We start from the raw sequence: 27385 nt of genomic DNA on the forward strand, positions 1-27385 counted from the left end.
TTGCGGTTCCACCGCAACTGAAACTCAAATGTTTTCAGGGCTACTGGGGAGCAGGAGGGAGGAAAAGCTGGTGGAGGTTGATAGGACATGCTTAATGTTTTGAAATGCTGAGAGTTTTTAAACTGATTTTAGGGGGAATCTGCCTATTTAAGAACTACAGAGCCTACACGCTAAGTATACAGGTTTGAAACTCTCATCTGGCACTCTCTTGTCCAGCATCATCCCTCCACAGATGTTGCTGAACCAGAGAACTCCTGCTGCATGGCAGAGCCCTGCTGGTGTCAGGGGGCCACACTGGCAGCCTGCTCTGCAGAACTCCAGGGGCAGCCCTGGGGTGGGGAGCTGGGTCAGGGCCCGGGTCAGGGAGCCCTGGCTGGTAGCCCAGTGGCATGGACCCCCCTAGGCAGCCTGGGGGCAGGGAGCTGGTGGTGGCCAAGGGGGCACTTGCCCAGCAGGCTGGTGGCCTTCCCAGGGCAGCCAGGAAGCCTGACCTCCCCTGGTCCGGCAAATCCCCTTGTTCAGGATCACTCGGATCCCAAGGGAGCCAGTCGAGAGAGGTACAACCTGTATTTATATTATTTTAATAAATAAGTCTAGTTTAGTGATATTTGAATTTATTTGATGGTGTCCCCCTTCTGTGTGTTTGTAATAGTTTGTTTTCCACTCCTATAGCTGCTCCCATATACTGGGGGTGGAGGGAAGTCTGGATAAATCCACTTTGCTAATTACTCATTTCCATGGGTAAAATGTGCACAGTAAGTATTTTTTCCCACTAAAGCCACACACACACACACACACACACACACACACACACACACACACACACACACACACACACACACACACTCACATGCGGCATTGCCTCCCCTACTCCCACCGTTTGAGAACCTGGGTTCTAGAGCATTGAAAGACACATTGTTGAAAATTGAACCTATATTAAATCAAATTAAGGTAAAGTAAATAAATAATGAGCTCCGAAGTTTGGTTTTTGTCGACGCTGGATTAGCTAGTCATAGATGTATGTTAGGACCCAATCCTAAAGGGGGCTGAGTGCTTATTTGCTTTAAATTTGCTGAAATTTCCAAAGGAGGGCACTTAGCAGTTCTGAGGTTAGGCCTAGAGCCATATAAAATCTGACCCTTAGATGGTGGATAGAGAACGTTCAGGAAACATGACCTCCGTTAACTGTAGGACCTTAATTTGCTCAGAGAATAGCAAATATTTCTCTATTAAAGCAGACAGAGATTCCTTACAATGAGAACACAGAAAATACCTTTGGGAAAGAGTCTGAATTAATTTCCTGACACCTGGGTTCACCTGATTTGTGTGACGATACAGCACTTATAAGAAGCAGCTCCATTGGATGTGAGCTGTTATAATGACACTTTTTTTTATAAATGTTAGAGAATCTGATTATTTTTTGTTTGGTCTCTTCCTTGCTTAGAAATAACAGGCTAGATCCTCAGCTGGTGTAAATTAGCATTGACAGTTTACGTCAGCTGATGAGGTAGCTCAAGATATCTATCCCAGTGAAGGGCAGAATTTTTAAATTGTCAGACCAGTGCTAATAGTGAAAAATTGTCTAGGCCAGTGTTAATAGTGAATGACATGCTAATACACAGCATGAAAACTTAGTTTGTTCAAGAAAGAGATGGGCTGATAAATCCTTGGCTACGTTAAGGGAAACATAAATGTAATCTCTGAAAATTTCTCTGGGAGTTGCATGGGTAATTAGACACACAACGATTTTTTGATCTAAGACAATTTGACTTTAATGGGACATGTGTGGCTAAATACCCATGCAACTCTTTGAAAATGCACTAGCTGGATTGCAACAGGTCATAGTGACCCTTTGAGTATAACAATGCACCTCAAAAAGAAAACGGTGACTGAAATTGCTGGTCCACCAAACCCATCTGACTGACCCGAAACTAAAAAGCCAGAAGCAACAGTGAAGTTGTTTCTCACTGTCTCAGGCATTGCAAAAGGAAGCTTCATTGCTTTAAGAGAAAAAAAGTACAGCATGGGAAGCTCCAAGATTATTTTGGACCCACCACATTCTAGGCTGCCATGGGGGTAAAGGAGCACCCAGCATGTTGTGTGCAGCACTGCAAACAGCCTCCTGACCTCCTGGCCCTGCAGTCAGTCTGGCAGTGCTAATGATGAGGCCTATGCTGGGGGAGTTCTTCCCTGGCTGGCTGTGTGCAGTTGAAGTGTGTAATGTGGACTCTTCAGGATCTAAATAAAAATAATGAATAATAGACCAATTCCTGTAATCCTTCCTTAGTTATTCAGGTAAAAATCCCATTGACTTTTCCTAAGGTAGGACTGATGGGGATAGAGTAAGAACTTCAGGATCAGTCATGATGAATTACAGTTGTGCATGGAGGCCAAGTAGATGTGAAAACTGAAAGGAGGATGAAAGTCCAGTTTTAGTTATCCCGTTCTGCTTGCCTAAAATTTCCTTTATTTCAACTGGCCAAGGAATTCTGCACTTGCTGTTGTGTAGCATTGCTATCCACAGTTAAACAGGTGCTGTGTTTTATCTCTAAGTGGTTGCATTTTTATACGATAATACTTTGTTCTGAGAGAGTGCTTTGTATGCTGGTATCTTAATGTGGTTTACAAAGGAAGTATAATTATCCTCATTTTACAAGGGAGAAATTGGAACAGAGAGATGAATTGACTTGCCGAAGGGTACACAGCAGCAGTAGCTCTGGGACTGTGAACAGAGCGAAGGTTCTCCTGATGAGGGGGTTAGGATCCTAGGTCCAGGGTTCTGCATAACTACTTTGTAATCACTTTGTAGATCTCTTTGGGATTCTTCTAGATGAAAGTCACTAAGTGACTCTAATTTCTGTTCATTGATTTAGGACAATTTTGGGATCTCAATTAAAAGAAAAGTATTAATTGCCAGGAGTCTTAGGGTATGTCTAAACTATAAAATTAGGTCAAATTTATTAAGGTTGACCTTTTTAGCATCTGATTTTTCAAAGTCGAAGGTGCAAATCCTCATGGGGCACACAAGGTTGATGGTGTGCATCCCTCAGCAGCATAACTACCTTTGACTTTAACAGTGATGCACTGTGGATCGACATCCCACAGTTCCTCCCACCCCTTTGCATTCTGGGTTAGGCTCCCCATGCCTGATGGGACAAAATCATTACAGCAGGTGATTCAGGGTACATCTGGCCAGCCTCCCATAATGCACTTTATTCCTTCCTCGCTGCTTGAAAACAATGATAAACAATTGTTTCCTGCCTTTTTTCCCCTGGTTAGCTGTGCAGATGCCATGCCATGGCAAGCACGAACCGCGCTCAGCTGCACAATGCTGTGGCATTGTAGACAGCTCACATGTTATGCTGAGGTTTGTCAAGAGCCTCGCCGGGAGTTGCCAGCACAAGTTAAAACGTGAGGAGACCATGAACACAGGCAGGCAGGAACCCATTGAATGACACAGTTGGCATATGCTGGCAGCAGCTGTGCCTGTTGTCTGAGTGGAATGCTGATTCTGGCCCTGGGAGACAAGCCCAGACTTATGCGATTGCCTTGTTATACAGCTATGGGATAATGACCAGTGGCTGCAAAGTGTCTGCAAGCATAAGGCCACTTTCGTGGAACTGATGTGCAGCAATACCAGAATGAGACCTGCTCTGCCAGTTGAGAAGGACTGGTGATAGCCCTGTGGAAGTTTGCAATGCCGTGCTGCTACTGGTCAGTTAAGAATCAATTCGGAGTGTGTAAATCTGCAGTGGGGGGCTGCTGTGATCCAAGTACCCAGGCAATCAATACCCTTCTAGGAAGGATAATGACTCTGGAATATGTGCAGGACATAGTGGGTGACTTTGCCACAGTGGGGTTCCCTAACTGTGGTGGGGTGACAGATGGAATGCATATCTCCAGTTTGGCACCAGACCAACTTACATAAACCACAAGGGGTACTTCTCAATAGTGTTGCAAGTACAGGTGGATCACAAGGGCCATTTCACTGACATCAGTGTGGGATGGTTCAGCAAAGTGCATGACACATGTATCTTTAGGAACACCAGGCTCTTCGGAAAGCTACAAGATGGAACTTTCTTTCCAGACCACAAAATTACCATTGGAGATGTTGAAACACCAGTAGTTATCCATGGAGACCCAGCCTATCTCTTGCTCCCCTTGTTCCTGAACCCATACAGAGGCAGCCCAGACAGCAGTAAGGAGCAGTTCAACTTTATGCTAAGTAAGTGCAGAATGATGGTAGAATATTAAAAGGATGATGGCAAGTTTATTGATTAAATTAGACCTCAGTGAAAGCAATAGTCCCATTGTTATTGCCACATGCTGTGTGCTGCAAAATATATGAAAGTACAGGGGGAAAGTTTCTGGAGGTCTGAGGGGTTGTGGCTAGACATCAGGGTAATAAAGAGGGGCAATGTGCATCAGAGAGGTTCTGAAAACTGGTTTCATGAATGGCCAGGCAATGTTGTTACAGTTATGTATGCTGCTCTTAACAAGATGCTCCAAGCGTTGTGTATACTGGTCTCTAAACCACTTCAACCCTCTCCCCGCTCCAAATACAGTTAGCAACACGAACAAAGACCCTGTTGTTCTGAAATCATGCATTTTTATTTAGGAAACAGAGAGGAAGCACAGACAGAACAGGAGTTAAGGCCATGAGGTCTGACAATGTGGTGGGAGGAGAGGGTATCTTATCAGCTGTTTGCTTTCCCATGCGCCTCAACATCTTGTCCTACATCACACACTCACATTCTGTTCCCTGTATGCTTTCCTGTCTCCATGCATTCAGTTGTGCTCTAAGGTTCAGGCAGATTTCATGAGCTCATTAAACATTTCAGCCAATGTATGTTTTTTTCACCTTCTGGTCTGTGATAGCTGAAGTATGGGAGAAGCTGGGAGAGCAGGTAACAGTCATTGTTGCAGCTGCGTTGGGAAAATAAAACCTAAGAGCAAACTTTAGAGAAGATACCTTGTAAAATACAGAAGGTTAACTCTTTTATAGGGAATGAAGCCGTGTGCCGCACAAAATGTGTGTTATGTACAGGTCCAAATTTTTCATTTCAAACTGACCACCTTCCAGGCAGGTAGAATGCACGGCAGAGCCCTGGGTAGCTGAACTTGGTCTGGTGGCAGGCATGGTAAGCAACACGTTGGGGTTTTTGCTCTTTTGCTTCTGCTTTAAAAATGTGTAAAAGAGAGCTTGCAAAGTAAAACCCTCATGGCTATCTAGGTGTCTGCAGCATGGCTGGGTGTCTCTGCTGTATCCTTTTTCCAGCATGCCCCCATGCATAGATATTGTTTCTTCAACTGCTTTAGTTTACGGACTAAGCTAATTTCTTCTATTGAGGAGAAAGGATGCATCAGCTGCTACGTAGTTCTATGTACACACATTTTAATTCCCACAGTGCAGTTAAATCCAGGATCTCCTATACACTCCATGCTGCAGCTCGTTTGTGACCCTGGGCATTCATAGTCAGGTGTGCTGCAGGCTCATCATAATGGCCAAACAGGAAATGAGGGTCAAATGTTCCTGGGGCTTGTCCTGTGTATATGGGAGAACACTAGAGTTGAAAGTGCTAGCCAGAGCGGTCACACTGGGGCACTGTGTGACACCTCCTGGAGTCCAAGAATGTCAACTTTAACACCGCTGTGTCTGCACTACTCCCAGTCAACTGTGGAAGGTCAAATTTAGCTCCATTCCTCTCATCCCGGAGAAGTAGGGAAATCAACTTAAAAAGTCAGTGGAAGGGGCTTGGTGACCTATCACAGCTAACATCAGCCTCAACTCGTAGTGCACACCAGGCCTTAGCTAGAGAACTAAGTTTCTGGCCTGTAATCCTTAAACAGAGGTCTTGTTTTGATGAAATTGGTTGAAGCCAGCTCCTGGAACAACAGGCGTTATCCAAGCCCCTGGATGGCATGGGCCCTACAAGATACGATGGATGGATGGTAGGAGCAGAAAAGAGTAGCAGAAAAGGGTGGCAAAAGTACCGTAGATATTATGGTCTCCCCAGGAAAAACAATTATGGATCTGGGCAATTCTACACCCAATTAAACCTAAAGAGATATTACAAGGATTCCCACAAACACTCTGTTGTTTGGAGAGAGGTTGAATGGACGTAAACTTTTCAGAGATTTTTTTTTTATGGTTAAAATTGGTTTCAGATTCAGTATGGATTCAAGTGTGGTTCGATAGTCAGAAAACTTCTGAGGCATAAAACAGCTTTTAAGTGTCTTTGGGTTTCTCCAGGTTCAAATACAGAGTTTCCATAAGCTTTGATACAGATGTTGGAGCAGCTACTTCAGATGTTTAATTACACCTTGCTTAGGTGAAACATGGGTTATGTTTACTTGACCCTAATAACTCCATTTTAGACAACCAGCTGTGTAACTAAGACCAGAGTTTACATAAATACACCAGAGAGCAGTATTGGTTCATTCTTTATTCCTCACAGGATCCCCTATCTCCCAATACATCTCTTGTCTCTCCATTGATTTGAGAGAGTGTTTTACTCTCCTTGTTACTTGCCACAAGTCATTTTAGACAATCTCCTCTTTATGTGCGTTCATTTTAAGCAGCAACATTTGCCGTGTGGTTTTAAGAAAACTGGAGATTAAACCCTAAACTACTGGGGACGGTGATATTTGCTAAACAAGCACATTTTCTTTTAAGGAAAATATACCTGCTGCTCTCTCTCCTTGTATTATAGGGAAACATTTAAAGGTGTCAAAAGGGGGTATCCTTGCTTTTTCAGACAAATGGAAAAATAGGCCATAAAAATAAACTGTTAGAGTCTTCACTTGGATACCCATTAGAAATTGTTCAAGTGGACAGAGCCTTCAGCCAACACAAACACAACAGATGAAATATCAACTATCAAAATCTAATTTCTCCTTACGAGGAAAAAGGATTTTATCTATTTGACCTGATATAAGGTTTATCCAGAGTGCATCAATTAATGAAAAAGTTCAGTGATTTGGTTACAAATTTGCATTTATCCATATCAGCTTGACGGTTTTATTGTAATGTGTGTAGGTTTAATTGGTGATTCCCTCACCCAGGAAGAACATTTGTAGGGCCACTATCTGTTGTATGAATTGTCATCACCTCTTTGCTACTGTATGGTAGCTGTACCTAACATGTCTGAGTCTGTTCTGAGGACAGATTTTCACTGGTCTAATCTCAGTGACTTTACTGGGGCCACACCTTATTTACAAGAGTGAGAGCACAAGTAGGATCAAGGTATTTTGTATATATTTTTTTATTTTGTCTAGAGAAGAAGTACTAACTAGATGTTGTTCATATGAGTGTATCGGATAATGAGCTATATGTAAAATGTCTCGTGTACAGCCATTAGTGCTCCAGATGTAGTATAGTGGAGTATGAGTATGTTATCTGTGTATCTCCTTTAATATCTTATCAGAGATCACATAGTTCTCTTTTGTATGTGTGTTCATTTTTCTCTCCCTCTCCTAGGCGTTCACCTCATTCAGCTAAAATGTGTTAAAACTATTATTTTCCCTATCTACACCCAGGTTTTAAAATGTTACCTTCATGTTTTAAAAATCCACTTTTACTCCAACACGAGGTTGATAAGAGAAACAGCAGAAGCTGTAAGGTATAACTAGGGGTCAAATGATTCAGCAGCTGAAGATCTGACCCTATAGTAGATTAAGATGTTAAAGAAAATGTTAATGTCTTATGCTCCATTGCCTTGTTTCTTGTGTGGTGTTTTATACCTATGAAAAGAGGTACAGGACATTACCAAATCAGAATGTTAGCATTTGATCATTGGATTACTTGCTATGCACTTTGCACAGCTGCAACCAGTCACCCAAGTGGCAAAGCTGTACAGAATCAGGCCCAAGGGATTACACCTTGAAAAGGGAGTTGTCAAATTGAGAAGGAAAAATAAAACAAAGGATTATTAAAAATAAACAACAAAAACAGACAAAAACACCCCTAAACCCTGAAAGTATAATGGGGAAAGCCACTAAGCATAGTCTATTCAGACCAGTAGCTAGAATAGAATTGAAATAAAACACAGACAAATGAAAAGGAATTATAACTATGATGAACAAATTTTAAAAATGAGTAGACGAAAGACATACAGTGGTACAGGTAGGTACTTTTACTGCGGAAAATGCAAAGGTGAGACAGGGCTCTTCTGTGGCTCAGTGCGTGAGACTCGACATGCTAGGATGGCTACCCTAGAAACCTTCTTTTCTTTACCTAGTGTGCTCATTTTCAGGATTACTGACTGCGGCATTAAAGACAAAATCATCCTCCATTTCATGGCTATTTTGCAGTTCCTTTCACCAGATGGTGCTCCTTCAGGTTGACTGCAGCAGGGTATAAATACAAAGATTGCCAGGTTGTTTTGGGTCAGATGACACTCAAGTGTGTGGTTCAAGTGCAGTTTTATTTCAGTGTGAATCAGTGGGTGTCTGAAGAGAAATGATGATCCATTGCACTGAGTTTTTAAAAACATGAATCTATCTGTGGTAGCAATTTGGGAAAAAAATCAGAAGTATTTTCCTTGATGAGAGTATATTTACTGGCATATAGTGTTAAGATATTTAACACATAAAGGCCATCCATGCCATTTGCATTTTGCAATGGATGTATTTAGAGACAGAAATATTTGGTTGCTGAACAGAACTGGATCAGAATAAATGCTTTAATAGGTTGATTCGATTTGAGCACTCATTTATGGCACAGCTACTTTTTGAAAGTCTCTAATCTTTTCTCTCTAGTCTGGTACCCTTGGGACCAGACTGGTGCTGAACAAGAGAATTTGCCAGTCCACAGGAGGTCAGTATTGTCTAGCAGCATTACCAACACTTCCACTGCTTACTGGGCTCTTAGAAGACATTTGGAGTAAATTATGGCTAAATAACAGCACAGAACACTGAAAGCCAGGACTGGTGGTTCTAAACAGACTTCATGGGACCATGGGAAACTTGGCCACACCCATAACAAGTGGCTAACTTGGCTAAATCATGCCAGATTATGGATGTTGCTGGACTAGAGAGATTCAAACTGTACCCTAAAATAGACATCATTTTGGCAGCTTGCGTATTTGGCTAGTTTAAGGCTCATTTCTGCTAGAGCTCTGTATACTTACCTTAAAGCAAGTAAGTAGATTTCAGTGGAACAACTTGTGTCCTTAAAGGTAAGCACATACTTAGATGCAATGCCAAATCACCTTCTAAATGACTACCCAAGGAACATGGAAATGAGGAATGCCCCTCCAGGTGTAAATTTGGCTGAAAGATCTCTAGTCTGGCTTTTTAGGTTAATCTAGGTTTCTCCACTTATAGCAAACTGCAGTTTCACAAGTCCAAGTTCATTCTTTCTAAACTGTCACTTCCTTTTGTCTGTGTTATACTTTTCAGTGTAGTTGCAGCTGTATCATCCCAGCTTATTAGTGAGATACGCACTTTCCTGTGGTGTCATGAACCATGAGAAGATTTTAGCTAGTATTTTATCAGTTTTCTTATCGCTGAAGTTCATTATGAGATTCTGTTCTGTGACAGTGAGTTTGAAACAGTACGGCTGTCTGTAATTGTTTGATTGAGCTGTAGTTGGCATTACTGAGATGCCTGGATTTGCTTGAATTTACCGTTGGCTGGAGTTCCTGGATATACTGCTAACTCAGCACTGTGTAGCAGCATAAACCATCATGGCTTTCCACATCCAGTTTAGATTTTCTGGTGATAGATTATTAATTCAGTGTTTGTTTATTTATTGTTTTGCCAGATGTTTTCCTGTGTTCTGGTCTTATCTGCAGCTTGTTGATGTCAACGAAAATGCTCTTATGGGTATCAGTGGACTTTGGACCAGGCCCTAATTGAAAATCTCTTTGCCTCTGTGCAGAGTTAGGGATCTAACAAACTCATTGGTGTGCACAAATCCCAGTGTTCTAGGTTCACAAATATTTATAAGTTTAAAAAGAGGCCTGAGGTCACTCTGAAAACTTGTCACTTATGAATTTAAATTATCCACTCCCCCCATAGGATGATTTGGAGCTAAAGATTGTATAAAGCAGGGGCAGACAAGATATGGCCTGGGGGCTGGATCCAGCTTGCCAAGCCTTTTGATCTGTCCCACAGCCTGTGCCTAAGGCTGCAGAGGTGGGAGAGTTTCGGGTGGTGCTCCCACCTCACAAAAAAAATCTCACTCCTATTGGCTGGAAAGCAGCCAATGGGAGCTGAGAGATTTTGCTGGCGATGGGAGCAGAGCACAAAACCAGCCCATGAGAGGTGAGAAATTTTTGCTCCTGGTACCACACCCCGACTCTCTCCCTGATCCTTCACTCACTTGTATATCTCTCTCCCCCAGGCCAAAATCCTCTTCTGGACCCTGCACCAAACTCCCTCTCAGACCCCACACCCTATCCTACACACAATCCCCTATCCTGAGTTCCCTTCTGCACAGAACCCCCATCCCTGTACCCTCTCTATAGAAAAGTGTGGCCCCTTGGTCACTTACCAAAGTCTTGGAGTGGCCCTTCCATCAAAAATTATTGCCCACCCTGCTATAATGCCAACTGTTTCTGAGAGGCAATATTTCACAGATCTTTTAAGGCCTGATATTAAAGATCCCAAATGCCTCCTGCAAAATATTGGGCATTCTCAACCCACACTGACTTCACATATTTGGGGGCAACGATGTTGGTTTGGTTAGATGTCCTGATTTTATAGGGACAGTCCTAATATTTGGGGCTTTTTTTCATACAGGTGCCCAGAACCCCCTACTGCCATCCCAGTTTTTCACCCTGCCATCCTAATTTTTCTGGTCACCCTAGTGCAGAACAGGTAGTCGAGCATCTAACTACCAAATGCCGTCCACATTTTCAGTGGTGTCCCTGATCATTTTCATGAATGTGAGAAAAATGATTGCCCTAGACTGTAAATTGTTTATCATCTTCAAATCTGAACAGGAGATAAGTGAAAGCAGTGGTTGTTTCTGCAACAGCACTGCATCAAGTAAGCCGTACATCCGGGGGTTTACAGTCAGTGGTGATTTCATGCAGTCCAAGCTGTTTTGGTAATGCCAGATACAGGTCCGCAAAACAGTGTAACTGCAGAGAACTTATTTCAAACTCACTACAGAGAAGCAGGGCCACCAACAGTGGGGCAAAAGGGCAGTTGACTGGGGCCCAGCCTGTCAAGCAGTGGCAGTGGCCAGAGCTCTGGGCCAGTAGCACAGTTCAGCTATTCCAAGCAGCTGTGGGGGCCTTGTGCTGTGGTCCTGGCGGCACTAAAGGTGACTGCCCTTGGCCCCATGTGGAGCTGAGCCCCCTCTCCCACTTTTCCCCAGGGCCCAGGGTAACTGTTGGCCCCACTGCAGAGAATTATGTACTTCAGTGACATAAAAATTAATACAAGAGTAATTGAAATGTCTATTGGTTTTTCGCAACAGTACTGAAAAGTCTGTTACAACAAGGAACTAACCTACTCAGACAGAAGGAACCCTTTAAATAGAATTAACCCAGATTTGGACACTGTCTTTCTATTCGTGAGTTTTCCAGCGTCAAAAAGATGTTTCCTCTGATTTGACTTTCTGTGCAGAAGAACACGCAACAGTTACTTAGTAAGTGGTTTTTCTAGAGATTCTCACCCACACCTTATAATAAACTGAGCCCCAAGATAAGATAGCTTTTGTGCTTTTACAGAGCTTAGATGATAACAACTGTGAAAAATGATCTGGTGAAGGTTAGCAAACTGTACCTTGGCTATTTTCTCATGACCCCAGCATGATAAAGTTTAATATCTTGAATCATGGTGCATCGTCAAATAACAGGTTTGCTCGTCTGGCCAACAAGAAGTAATTGAGGATGACCTGAACAAAACAAGTTAGCACTGAAAGAATAAATGTTTCGCTTATTTTCCTTTATTCCTGGATCCTTCTGTCTATGGGAGCCTGTTTAAAAACATCAGGAAATGCATCATAATACAAGGACAGCCCTGTTTTAATTCCATTCAAACACACAGTCACAATTTTGACCTGTACAGTCCATTACAATTTATTTTAAATCTACATTTTTATTGCTAAATCGTCACAGCCTCTCATAAACTGGAATTAGGAAATCCTCAACAGCTGTAACTGTTTAATACTGGAATTATGCTGACCACAGGGTAGGAGTCCACCAGCCATGGTTGATTTTTTTTTTAAAGGTATAATGCCAAAAAATGGAGCAGGAAACTTACCACTCTCTTCAAGAGCCATCAGCTCCTGCCCACTTTTCTGCATTAATGCTCCCACCAGCCATTCCCAGATCACGTTCTGAGGCATGAGAGTAATTCTTAAGTCAGTAGACTCCTCTCTGGTTTAAACTAAGCACATATGTGTTTTAGGATCTAGGGTAGCAATATCTGAGCAGACATAACCCTACAGCTCCGTCCCCTGGTGTTGATCAAAACCAACCAACTCTGTGAATAACTCAGTAGTTCTCTAGTACTTACATAACTTAATCCTCAGGAAGAGTTTTATCTTGCTGCTTTAAATGTCTATTTCTCGATCAAAATAGTCCGCAAGAAAATATTGTAGGAAGGCAAAAACTGTAAGATACACTGCATTCATTACTTTTCAGAACAATGTTTTACTAGAAAGAGGAAGCAGAATTTTTTAAGAAAGAGTTATTTTCGGTATTTGATGACTTACTTAGACTCCTGTAGCAAGAAGGAGACCAATATCAGTGCCAGAAAGCAAAAAAGATAAATGTGTTTATCTCAGGCGTGGGGACCTATAAGTGTGTTACTGAACTGGCTAATGGCTAGTACAGTCTTTAAATAATAAGTGGTAATTTAAGAACAGCCCATTGGGTTCTGTGGCCTTAGAACAAAGGGGCTTTATTCCCTGGTGAATTGAAGGCAGGCCAGCAGGTGGTGATATAGCGCATGGCTGACTGCAATGAGACTCTACTCATGTTAGGCTGTGTCAGGAACTGGGTGACAGGTCTGGTCTGCATCTTTTGAAGGGAAAATCAGGAGCTTATAACCAAGAGGATGACAAGTTCAAGTGGGAACTGGGAAGAAAAGGGCATGATGGGACTAGGAAAGGAAAGGGGAGGAATAAACCTGTTCAATGGAGTGGAACAAAAGGGACAAAAGGTGTTTTGGCAGAACCAGTTTCATCCAGTCTTTAACCATCCCTGAACAATCTGAGGTATCATGAATCATAAGGGAGTAAAAGTTCTGAGCGCCTGATTTGTCACAAACTGAAACCTAAGTTTCTTGCACATCCATGCAGATATTTGGGTACCTACTTTTGCGTGTGCAAATATCACAACTGTACGCACAGGTCAGGCAGGGATGTGCACAGAGAGGTTTCAATTTCCCAAGCAAATATCCAGTTTTCACACACTACTGCAGTAAATGCACTCACAAGATACATGGGCTTTGCCTTATGGTTTGTAGTCTGCCAATGGTCTGCAGAAGAGACCGTGGAAAGCGGATTGATTACAAGCAGCTGTCTCCCCTTTTGTCCTCCCATTTACAACGTTGTATCCAAGACAAATACAAATGCATTAAGTACTTGCCTCATGTTACTGTCTCTTCTCCTCCCCTCCAAGCAATTGGCAGAGATGTTATGCAACTGTCTTGTGGTGGGAGGTGGTCTGTGCCTTTGTGAATGGGAGGGAAACTATTCCTCAAGGCACTCTCTCCATTTAGAAGTGGCCCATGCTCTGGCTATCTCTACACATATGGCCATGTGTAGAGTACTGACACAGCATTCCCTATGTACGTATAAATAGCAGGGTAAGCAGTGAGGCATGGCTTAGGTGAGTAAAGACACACTTTATGGTATGTACCTTACCCAGCTCTCTATATGCCCAAACAGCACCAATTTCAGCTATACCCTGCTGCTGTTAGCAGTGCAGTGTCCTGCTGTAGCCCCCTTCCCCACAGCCGGAGCCTTTCCAGCAGGGAGAAAGCAGCTGGGAACGGCTACAGCAACAGGGGTTCCTCCACTCTGCTGGAGCCTTTCATTGCTGTGTGTAGGTTCCCACTGCAGCGTGGATAGATCCTGCTTCCAACCTAGCTGGCAGACACTGCCACTGGAAACAAGGCCTGGAGAATTTGTGCTGTATGACAACGAGGTCTTGAATGCTTCTTGAACATGTCTCATGGACATACAGTTACTGATTTCTGAAGAGGGGGTTTTGGGAGCCTAGTGGCCAGGAGTCTTTGGAATTCCTAGAGTGATTCACGACACAGGAGCTACAACTGAATGAAGTTTTAGTCCAGTCCCACAAAGGAGTTAACTCCCAACAACTGCACCTTGTTCTACAGGGCACATTCCACAGTCCCATGAGGCCAAAGCACACTGAGCTCAGTCTTCCATCCTCAGTGCCCTTTGGCCCCACAGGCAGAGCCTCTACCCAGAGCACAGTCTGGTCCCTCTTAAAGCACTTCCTTAGTGGGGCCTTGTTCTAAGCCCCACTTCCCACACTCTCTCTTTGGAACAGGGTGGGAATTTTTTTCTCCCCTCTCAAGAAACTCCTTGCTAAGGGTGGAGTGCACACAGCCCCTGCCGGGGAGACACATAGCTCACTTTCCTTTGGCTGTCCACGTGTTATCAAGAACCCTGCACTTCTATAAAGTATGTTTTATCTAGTTGCACCAAACGGTTTGATTTTACAGTTGGACCCTTACTAGAAGAGCTGGATTCCTTGTGATCAGAAATGCACATGGAAACTATGGTTTAGAGATGTGTAATTCTTGCTGACTTAAAAAATAGAGCCTTAGTCAAGTCTATCGGCAGAGTAGGCAAATGGCAGTCAGTGCTTCAAAGATCTATATTTGAGAGCTATATTTCAGGCCCATTGCAGCAGCAATCTATTGACAGGAAAAAACAAATTCAAAGGCAGCATTCACTGTACTCCCAGAAAACAATGGAGTATTCGTGAGCAAACAGGTGCCCACAAATCTTGTATTTCTAAATGCTGGGAGGAGGCACCAGGAACAAGAAAAGCAGTTGGTGTTTTTTAGAGTAGGATATTTGACCTCTGAAAAAGAAAGAGATTTAAGGAATTGTACAAATAAAAATACTATAAGCTAAGTACCTGTTACAGTTCAGATGTAGTGTAAGTACGTTGGTACAGCTAAGATGCGATTGGTGTTCTAGATGTGTTAAAGAGGAGAAAAGGAGTGAAATTAGCTGGAAAGATGTGTGTAGGTACAGAATGCTTCTTTGCATGACGTGCCTGGCTCTGTGGTACAGGCTCTGTGTAAATATGTTAAGGGTAATGATAATATTGCAGAAATTATGAATCAAAAATACAAAATAAGGGAAGGGCTTAAATGTATGGGCGGAGTGAAAGTATTTTTTCGCTAATGTCAAACTCTAGCAAAGTGAATGCTAGAGAGTAAAAGAAAATTGTATTTGCTCAACAAAATGGGTAAGGAGCATAGTTTGACTAAACACAAATATTCCATGTGAGTAGGTAAATGAGCATCAGAGCTAACTTTGATTTTTATTAACCTGTTTGTGTTCTGATGGTTTGTCCTTTTTGGAAGACCATGGGCTATGCTGAATCCCAGCTAGTAGCATTTTTTCCTTTTGAACCTCTTGTTACTAGATGTAATTTGGTGACATTGCAACAGTGTTCTTATTAAGAGAGGACCTGGCTCAAGTCTGGAGCTTTTCCTGCTCATCCCTTTTTACTGTGACATGCAACTTTTTACACCTGCACTGGGCAGGATGAAAGCCTACATGTAGTTATTACTATGCTGCTGAGATGGAGAACGGGACTTGTTACTTCATGAACTGCTCTTGTGACCAAATAGTACGAGGTAATCAGCCTCTCATGTGATTTTCTACTTGTGAATTCTCACTTGTGGAAGAAAGGCTTGATTTGTCAGGATGCTACTGTCCATTGAAAGGAATGAGCTCAAGCTTACAGGAAACTCTCAGGAATGGGTAGATAGGCTGAATATACTGCCATGAACCTTTTGGCTTGTTATAGAATATCCTACCCCTTTGGGATGGTCTAGACACCAAGGACACTCAAAGAGATTGTGAGCACTCTGATCAAAGCAGTATTTAGAAACTTTGTCACTTATACACATTTTGGATACATTAGAGCTCGCTGAAAATTTTTTTTGATGGAATGGTTTTCCTTCGAAAAATGCAGTTCATCAAAATTGTCACAGGCATGTGCCAATATCAATGGCATTTTTGATGGAAAATGTAAAGTTAAATCCTTTTGACCTTATGGTTTCATTTTGATAAGTTACAAATGTTTAATTTCAAATTTATCATTTTAATTCATTTAATTTTTACTTTTATATTCTGGTAGAATATTAATGATATAGCATGTTTATATTTAATATAATACAATTATTACAAACACTGCTGCATCATTCTCAAAAAAAAGCATTTGACACTGAAACAAAATCTGACATTAACAAAAGGAAGCATTTCTTTTTTTGCATCCAATTTTTTTCAGAATTTTCATTTGGGAGGAAATTTTGGCTTTTCATTCTGATCTGGAACAAAAACAAATTCTGAAATGTTGGGCTGGCCTGCAGAATGGACAATCCATTTTCTAACATGCACTCTTGGGCATATGCCATTCTTGCAGAGTGAAAAATAAAACCTAACATTAATCAAATCTGCCAGCACAGAAGATGATGATCTGTCATTAGAAATCAGATAAAGAGCAGGAGGGACCCAGGTGAGCAACTGATCAATAGGAAGCAATGTGAGGTTTCTTGTGAAAGGGAAAAGCAATTCGGAGAAGACAGAGAGAAAGCAATGTACGAGCAGGTGACTGGAAACTCAGTTGCAGAAGTGAGCCCAAGCAACAGGGCCTGATAGATCATAACTGGTTAAGACTGAAGGCAGATGGAGCAGGCTCTGTAAGACTGGGGAAGCAACCACGAGTTGGTGCAATACACAGACACAGGAAAGGAACTTGGTGGAATCAGCTGAACAGTCCTGTGGCAGGGTGGAGCAGGCGCATGAGAGCCCCAGTGAATGATTTTATGCAGAGGTGGGGTGTGGGAAGGCAGCCCAGCTGCTGCAAATAGGGCATTTCCAGCTAAACAGTCAAAAGCTGAGGAGAAGTCAGGCAACAGCAGCTCAGAGAAAAGGGTAAACATCCTGGGTACCACAACCCAAGGGATAATGGTCATTCGATGCTGGGATATCGTATTGGGATAATGCTTGGCATGAGAGGCTTATTAGAAGTTACTGTACCTAAGAACCTGATCACGCTCCCATTACAGTCAATGGAAAACTTCTAATCTCTTCAAATGGGGCCCTAGGATTTTGGCTTAAATTCCCTGCTTGTGCCAGCTAATGCAACTGCACTGACATCAACAGCATAGCAGGGATTTATGCCAGTGGTGAATCTGGCCCTTTCCACCTTGATTACAGTAGGGTCTTAACATTTGTGAGGGTTCCATGTCAAGAACCCTCGTGAATGTTGAATTTCATGAATATGGCAGCCACTCCCCACCCCGTAGCCTTGGGGGAAGTGGCATCTGCTGGCACTCCCTGCCCCGGGGCCCGAGGGGAAGCAGCCGTTCGTGAATAATTGAATTCGCAAACCTTAAGTTCCCAAATACTGAGACTCTACTGTATTTGCTTTACTGCCAATTCTAATAAAGCTCCTCTTTTATTATTAGATGTTTGCAAGCCTATTGTGAACTCATCAGTGACTGGAGCCTGTAAGGCCTCAAGTCTGGAGCATCATCTGTTTGCCATGGAGTTTGAGGTGCACACATCCTGCTGTATGTGAAAGGGGTGGGAGGAAAGGGAGTATCATCCTTAATGAGGGGATTTGTTACCACACATATTGCACCTCTTTCTGGAGCATGGCTCTGAGGCAGCAGTGATGAAGGCCCTGGGGCAGGGTGAGAAGGTGACCCAGCTCTGTGTCCTGAAAGGAGTAGAGCCTAGGGCATTTGGCTCTCAGCAATGCCCAGACCATGGCACTAGGACTTCCTCACAGCCGTACGCAGCAGTGCTGCTGCGGTAATTCAAAGGGGCCAGGAGGCCCAGTTGCTGCTGCTGCTGCTGCTGCTACTTTGGCAGCTGGAGCTCCAGGCCCCTTTGAAACACGAAGCCTGGAGGTAATTGCCTCCTTTCCCCCTCCCTCCCCTTTGGGGGGGGCCTGCTGTGAAGTGATTTTAAAACTGGGTCATAGAACTGCAAATTCAATCTTGCACATGCAAGCATTCCAGCTTGTGAAACTGAGCAGCAGCAGATTCTGGCCTGTTTCTAAGACCCCAAACAAAACATAAATGGCTTGTGCTCCCATTGGTTTGGGCAACCAGATGACTGGAGCAGTTTCCAACAGGATGCCTATGCAAGGGGAACCCTAGGGCTCACTGGTGAGAGAGATCTTTCTTCCCAAGCATACCCAGTGTGTAGTCCAGATTGAAGGCTGTTTAAGATAAAAGGTAAACTGCCTTTGTGTGTACTTCCCATTAGCATTCATCACTGGGCACAAAGTTGAAAATATGATTTCTTTGTCACTGTGAAGTAGGACAAGAATTTCTGATAAAGTAAAAGAATGACAGGACCAGGAAGACCATCGCAAGTCTGGGGCTGAATCCTGTGAAGTTTGTGGGATTTCTGCCTTTGCTTCAGTGGGGCAAGGATTTGCACCATAATACAGGTATAGAAAACAGCTCAGTATGTCACTGTTAGGCTACATCTACACTAGCACACTACGTCGAAGTAGCTTATTTCGAAGTAAGGACATCGAATTAGGCTACTTCAATGTGTATCATCTACACGTCCTCCAGGGCTGGTGCCGTCAACATTCCACGTCGAAGTAGCGACGGGGAACATCGAAAGGAGCCACCCCAGAAGGAAATGCGGAGCGTCCACACACACAAGCACTCCCTGTCGAAATAAGGGGCCAGCAAAGCCCCAAGCTGCTCCCTTAAAGGGGCCCTCCCAGACACACTTGACCTGCACAGCACAAGATCCACAGAGCTGACAACCAGTTGCAGACCCTGTGCACGCAGCATGGACCCCCAGCTGCAGTTGCAGCAGCCACAAGCCCTGGGCTAAAGGCTGCTGCATGCAGTGACCATAGAGCCCCGCAGGGGCTGGACAGAACGTCTCTCAACCCCTCAGCTGATGGCTGCCATGGAGGACCCCGCTATTTCGAAGTAGCGGGATGCGGATCGTCTACACATGCCCTACTTTGACACTGAACGTCGAAGTAGGGCGCTTCTCCCATCTTCGGATGGGAATAGCGATTTCGACATCCCACTGCCTTATGTCGATTTCAACGTCGAAATAGCACACTGTGCATGTAGACGCGACGCGTGCTATTTCGACATTGTGCTTGCTACTTCGAAGTAGCTGGCTAGTGTAGACGCACCCTTAGTAGAGCAACAAGTGAAGAAAAAGTCCAGAATAGATGATGATGGCTCCTGATTTGGCCTTTTGAGTGTGAAGTTAAAAATAGGGGAGCAAACAAAGAGAGCTATAAAAGCTATCAGTCTCTGAGACAGTAATGCAGCTCGCTAGCACCCTGAATTATTACAGTAGTACAGCAATGTCACATGACTAAATTATAAAAGACCACTGAGAAAGGATACTTGTATGTACTGAGAAGCCGTTTCCTATGGTAGTGGTTTGCTTGTCAATGGAAGTAACGTCTCACAGGCTGTGTTGGTGCCCTTAGGCTTCAAGGGGGAATGCCTTCCACAAGAGTGTATCCTGTTGCATGTGTCAGACTAATTACCTTAGATTTTAAAGATACTTTTTATAGTTAAAGAGAGAAAGCCGTGCTAGTCTATATGTTATCAAAACAAGAAAGCAGTGCTACTTTACTGCTTTTTTGTTTTAGAGTTAAGTTTGAGGTACAGCCTTAATAGCTTAGAAAATGGGCTAAATGTGTCTTAAGTCTTTCACTTCTGCAGAGTTTTTTGGTAATAATAAGGATTATATATTATATAGTACAATATATAATCATAATAATATAGCACTTTTCATCCATAGACCTGAATGGCCTTTACAAAGGAGGCCAGTAACATTAGTCTAATTTCACAGAGTGGGAAACTGAGGTACAGAGCAGTGACATGACTTGTCATTAACAGAGCTGGGAATAGAACCTAGGTCTCAGGCTATTGCTGTATCCAACTGGCCACGCTGCCTTATAGCAATAATAGTAACAGGAGTAATAATACTACAGGTTGAATCTTTCTGGTCCAGCATCCTTGGGACTTACGCAGTGCCAAACCAGAGAATTTTCGGAACAATGGGAGGTCAATACTGTTTACTCTAGAAGACCTTTAGGAGTAAATTACAGCTAAATAACAGCACTGAGAGCCAGGACTAGTGGCTATAAACAAACTTTATGGGATCATGGGAAATTTGGTCATAACCATGGTAAATGGACATCCGGTTAACTAAAATCATGTCAGATGATGGGTGTTGCTGGACTATAGCATGCTAGGTTAGATTGGTTCAACCTGTAGGAGTAATAGCACTGAAATAAAATATAACAAGGCTATTTTGCTTACTTTGACATTTTTTTCAGGTTTTTTCCTCTGTGGGGTGATATTTTTTCATAATTTACATGCTGGAGAGGCCAGTCTACAAAACATATTCTCATATCATAGTGCCTGGCAAGAGAATCATTCTACACCTAGGCTATGGCTACACAGCAAAGTTATTTTGAGATAAGAGCTGTTATTTCTAAATAAATATGTGAGCATCTACACTACGTACATGCTATTTCAAAATAAATTTGAAATAGCTGGCATGTTATTTTGAATTTTGTAAAACTCATTGCAGGAGCAATAATGCCTATTTCGAAATAGGTGCTGTTAAGACAAAGAATAATGCTATTTTGAAGTAAGCCACAATGGCATCCAATGGCGCTATTTTGAAATAGGCACTTCAGCTGCATCTACACTAGCAAGTTCTTTTGAAAGACTTTTCGAAAGAAGGGTGCTCTTTTGAAAGATCCACTGGAGCGTCTACACACAAAAAGCATTCGTTTGAAAATAAATCGGAAGATTGAGGCACTTCACTTGAAATTGCTGTTCCTGTCTCATTTCAGGAAGAGTCCCCCCCCCACACTTTTTGAAAGCTTCTCCAAAAGAAAACATGTGTAGGTGCTCTGCAGGCCCTTTTTTTCTGAAAGAGCAGTCCTCATGGCACCTGATTTTTTTGAACCCTGACCTGCTCTTTCAAAAGAGTGGGGGCTGTGTGGACGCTCTCTTTTGAAAGAAGTTCTTTTGGAAGAGATCTTCTGAAAGGGCTTCTTTCAAAAGATCTCTGTAGTGTAGACATAGCCTATATGTCTGGACATGCTATTTCAAAATAGCCATATGCCATTTTGAAATGCATTCTTGTGTGTAGCTGTGTGATTTCGAAATAGCTATTCTGGAATGGCTTATTTTGAAATAACACTGATGTGTGGATGTAGCCCTAGTGGCTTCCCTAACAGGTCAATCATGTAAGGGAGACCCTCCCTTTTCTTATTAGGAAGTTTCTTTATAGGTCTCTGTGGAAAGTGGAAATGTGGTTAGAACCCCCAAATTAAAATTCTGAGTGTATGTGCAGTGAAAGGATGAATAATATTTTTTTTGCATCAAATAAGCAGTGATTGTTCCTTTCTGCATTTTTCACATGGAAAAATACATAGGAAAATTATAAAATGCAACGTATAATATATGTTACTGCAGCCTGTCTTGTAGGATGAATGTCATTTCATGTTCTGTAGCTAAACATAAATGAACTGTTATTAATGATTGCCATAATGTTTTCTAGCAGTTAGCTGGCTATGATTCTAGGGGAAAAAATTTCCACTGTGTTTTGAAGGGTTAGGTTATTTAAACTTACCATCAACTCAAATCAAATCAAAGTGAGTTAATTTTTCTTAAACACTAATCATTTTAAGGCTATAGAACTAAATATAGAGGCAGTTCATTAAATCTTTAAAACAGCCTGCAATAATGCTCACAAAGTCATTATAGTGGTATTCCCTAGCCAGAGAGGTAGTGTTGCCTTAAGCACAGTTTAATCAAATTAGATGGTGGGCTATGTCATGGGGTTTCTCCTATTGATATTCATTAAAAATACATGATTTATCACTAATCTCTGTAAGGTATATCCTGCTCTTCCAAATGAATTTTGTAAATGTCATGGGGGAGGAAAACAGAATAGCTTATTGTTATAAGAATTTAAGTGTGCTGTGATCACATTTACACTCCATATACTAGCTAATTTAGCAACAGATAATAGTTTTAATGTCCTTTAATTTTTTGTCCTTAGTTAAAGTGTTAACAAAAATAGGAATCCTTTAGGAATAGCAACATTATATATTGGCAATACACATGCAGATGAATTAACTTTAAAATTAATTATATAATAGTTCATCCAGCTTGCTCTGAAAGTTTGCTCTTCAAATTTGCTTACCATAAAGTTTCATGCATTCATAGGTGAACAATCTTCTATTAAGGGGGATTTATGGCTATGGTATTTCTTTTGTTTTCCTATTAATTTTCTTGACCATTTTCTTAATACAGCCTGTGCAACATGGCTGAAAACACTAATGAAAGAACTCTACAAATCAATACCACTGCTATGTTTTTCAGGGATAATGAGGTTTCATTTCTATAGTGCTTTTCCATCCCAAAATACTTTACACACTGGATAGTATGATCCCATCACCGAATACCTAGTTGAAAGAAAACAACTGTTTAATGGTACGCAGCAATGTTACACTGCAATTTAGGCCAGAAAGAGATTGAGGTGTGACAATAGGGAGAATGTGGAAACAGTAAATACCCCAGGTGAAGTTTTGTTTAGGATTAGTATCACTAATCTTTTGAAAAGGGCATGTAAACTGTATATGTTCTAGGTATTCATTAATAAGTATTATTTATTGTCATCCCTGCAAGCAACCTGGACCTCAGTTTAATATCATCATTTCCATGTACATCATGCTGGGGCTTTTCTTTCCATAGAAGGGTTCTATTACCTGAAGCACTCAGCTAGGAGCCTGAGCCAAAGAAGAGGCTCCATTTATTTCTGTGGGCTTCAGATCAAGACCTAAATGTTCCCTGGACGCCTCCCATCACAGTGTAGTTTGAAATAAAGCCATCCCCCAATATGGCCATACAATAGTACCAGCAAGAGCCTTGATTACAAGCCTTGCTATATTTAATGTCCATCTTCTGGAGTCATGGGGTTACATGATAACCTCATATTTCATTTCAAAACCAGTATATTTCTAGCCCTCATGGAGGAGAAAATCTTGAAATCATACCAGCAATATATCCTAAGGGTAAAAATCTCGACCCAGTTGAAATCAATGGGAATTCACTGATTTCAACAGGATCAGATTTTTGCCCCATGGCTCAGATATGGCTTCTTTAAAAAAAAATCTCATGATTTTCAGGGTGGGGGACTGATTTATGATTGTTGAAGGCTTGGGGGCTGGCAATCCTGAAAGGGGGAGAGCAGCTAACAAATTCAGGAGCTTGGCTTGCACATTTTGACAAGCTAAGGTACCATTCTTGTAACATGTAGGGTGGAAGCTAGACCTGCATGGAGTCCCATTGATTTCAATGGTGGAAACTGGCACTGGCACATAACTCAAGCTACATGTTGCCCTAATCCAGCAACCTGGGCTGTCCTGGGGGGGCCTAAGACAACCCCACAGAGTCCCAGGTATGGGGCCCTGGGCAACCTACCCCCCAACACCAATCCCCCACCCTGCCCCTTAAACCCTTCCCAACCAACTAGGAACAGGGATTACCTGGGGCAGGGTGCACCTTGCCCCACCCTCACCACACCTATCATTTACACAGTGGGCAGTGACTGGGAGGGCAGGTTGCTGCTCGTGCTGTGAGTGCAGCTGGGGGGAGGCAACCCCAGGCTGCTGCTGCACCCTGCCCTAGGTAATTCCCCCCTCCCATCCATAGGATGGCTGGGGCAGCTGCTGCAGGGCCCCCAGAAGTACAAAGCCTGGGGTGGCGGCCCACCTCATCCTATGGACAGGACAGCTCTGCCTGCAATTACACAACTGCTTAGCTTTACCAAGAAAAGTACCTCAAGTGAAGTCATTAATTGGTAGATCCAAAATGATTATCCACTTCTTCACGATTTCAGTGGAGTTACTCCTGTATCTACAAGTGATTATGTATGTAAGTGCTTTCAGGATCAGGGCCTTTTCATTAATGACTCGGCCCTATTATCAGATCAAAATAACAGATATAAAATCCTTGTGTTTCCTCATTTTCACTTCACACACCTCCCCGTAGACCAGCACAAAAAAGCACCAAACATTTCTGAAAGATGCCATCTGATATTACTGCTAATTCATTTTGTAGCTAACTAAATTTTTGCAAAGATAAGTTCAAGTTAACAGTAGGCAACTATTAGCCATAGAACCCTTGGCTCCAAAGCTTACAAAATAAGCACACATGAACTGGACTGTACTTAATTATTGGCAGTTACTAGCATTACTTTTCAAAATAATAAATGAGAGTCCTTGCAGAAACCTCTTCCTAAGTAGCTAAATGTATAATCTACCTAGGATATTGCTTTAAAATGCATTTCATCTTCAGTAATTTGAAGAGAGAAAGAGTTGTATTGGTCATTTCTCTTGTGCAAGAACTGTGTCACACCTAAGGGCAAGGGACATTTATTTTTGTGATTAATATCTGCAAGTTTCACAGCCTAATGAGAAAGCTCTAGATGTATTTGAAATGAAATTGCCATTTCCATCCCCTTTGCTCAAGTCATATAAACACTTTGATTACTTGCCTTTCTTGTTTGTGCTCAATAGATCTTATATTACCAACTGACACTCTGGCAACATTATTCTTTGATATTTGTGGTGGCAACACAGCAGCATATGAGTTGCAAAAATGACTAATTGTAGTTGGACAACTATGTGTGTTTGTGTAACTTATCACACTTCCTGAAGATAAATTGTTGAAATAAAAATTAATGAAATATTTCCCATGCTTTTCCCTAACGCCCTTGTAACCCAACAATTCTATTGACCAGGTTTTGTTCCATTATAGCTAAAAATCTGTCAATCTTTTCATTACAGTCCTCCTATTTATAGGAGCTTACGAATTGAGACATAAATAAAAAAAAAGGTGAGGCTGAAACCAAGTATGTAGTATCTCAGCTTGAAAGCTGTGACTTTCAAGGCATGCAAAGCCTCCCTGCCCATGCCAAGAAAAAGAAATAGGAAGAAATATATGCAGTGTAACTATAAGGCATGATCTGTCACTTCCTTGTCCAGCCCATTCACTGTTGTCTAGTTCCCACACTGGCCTGTCTTAATTAAATTGTAAGGTTCTTGGGGCAAGGATGCTATATAAATAATAAAACATCTGTTTAATGATTTCCATCACTTTTTGTGCTCTGATGATTCAAAAATGGCTTATTTTTACAATTCAATTTGCTGAGTCATTTTTCTATTCATTTAATGTAAGCTGTCAAGCTGGGAAAGTGGGGAAAGGAAAATAAAACTGATTATCAGTTCAAATAGAGGGCTATATAACTTTAAAAATATTTATCATGATAGCTCATAGGAGTCTATTGGGATCCCATTGTGCTTGGCATTGTATAAATGCAGAAGAGAACAAAGTATAATAAGGATTTTTCATGCAGGCCCATACTACACTAGCAGAGCTGCCCTGGTGGCCTCCATCTTGTGATCCAGAATCTCAGCATTCTTTTTTTTTTTTTTTTTTTTTTTTTTCAAACATTTAGGGTCGTTGGCTTCTCTGCTGGCAAAACTGAATGTACCTTTAGCCCTTATGCTTGTGAAGGTACTCTTTAAAAATATGAATGGAGAGAAGCTTGAAGCTCTGAGAAACACACAGTGAACTACCCCATTCATCTGATGGGGCTGTTAAAGCTAAAGCCCAGTCAGAATATAAATGGTGAGATTAACTATTTCAGTGCAGATCAAAGCATGCACAAAAGCAGGATGCCAATTTTCTGAAAATCATGTTCAAGAAGCAAGGAGCTGGGAATAGTTGAGCATCTTGATTGGAAATTGTTGGGTACTCAGAAAGATGACCCAACAAACTTCAGCATAATTCTGTTTAGTTTAAAGACTGCAAACTGTCTAGACCTGGGAAAAGTACATTGGTGGAATTAATGGAGACAAACTATACTGTGATAAAAATGCAGCTTGTCTTATTGCAACCAAAACTGGAAGCTTACTGGAGTAAACTACTTTAAGGTAACCTACATCTTTTGTGGGCATTTGCACCGGTAGACCTATATCAGCATAGCTACAGCACTGCACAAATAAATAAATAAATAAAAACTCCCAATAAAGCTTTGACCCACCTCTGTTTGAGATGGTATTGTTGCTACTAGTTTAAAGGCTCTATTTTCTTCAATGCAGAAGAGGAAGCATTATAAAAGCTGTGGCTGTTTCCAGCCCACTTTACTTTTGCTCTGTCCTGAGAAGGAGGAAGGAAGAAAGAAGCAGAAATTTTGTTTTACCACAAAAGAGGAAGTGGTCTCAGGAAGGTGTTTGAGGCTTACTGCCTCAAGTTCAGGGTTTGAGACCAAAGTACAGAAAAAATTGCAATTTCCCTCAGATCAAATGGCAAGACTTGATTGCAAATGAGGAGCTTTGGAACAGACAAGAACCACTTGACCTTCAAATCAAGAGACGAAAGTGGGGATGGCTAAGCCACACTCTCAGAAAACCATCATCCAGCATAGTCTGTCAAGCTCTCAAATGGAATCTGAAAGGAAAATGCAAAAGAGGAAGACCTTGGACAACATGGAGAAGAACTACTGGGATTAAAGGACAACAACTGAAGTACTCCTGGGGTCAGATAGAAATTTTGTCCTGAGACAGAGTGAAGTGGAGAAGACTTGTAGATGACCTATGCTCCACTCAGAGTACAAGGGTTGAAGTCAAGTCACTTAAGAACTGCTGGGAGACTAACTTAGGATGCATTGTGTCAGCAGCAGTGAACTCATGTATTTATATGGAATCAGATCTTATGCTATCTCCGCTTACAGAATGACTGCCCTTATCAGAAAGTATTTCATGATTTCTTCAAATTAAACAAAGCATGCATTCTTTTTGACAGGAGATGATAGATATTGATTGTATATAAATTTACCTGATGGGGTGTGCAACAGTTCACTTTAAAATATATAAATAGAGGTCCAATAATAAGAGTTAATCTTTTCTTTTTAATTCTAACAGATCTGCCACCATCTTGGACCAAGGAGAAGCATGAGTGTCATGGGGTTTCCAGGGTTCTTTTCTAACTTCTATATTTACTGAAGATTTCATACTTGGATACCTTATTTTTTTTAATGAGAACATCATATCTAGTCAGTATAAAAACATGTTTGGCTCTGTTCCAACACTATTCTGTCTTCAGTTGTGCACAG

The sequence above is a fragment of the Carettochelys insculpta genome, chromosome 3 (genome assembly GCF_033958435.1).
Source record: "Carettochelys insculpta isolate YL-2023 chromosome 3, ASM3395843v1, whole genome shotgun sequence".
In the NCBI taxonomy this organism is placed as follows: domain Eukaryota; kingdom Metazoa; phylum Chordata; order Testudines; family Carettochelyidae; genus Carettochelys; species Carettochelys insculpta.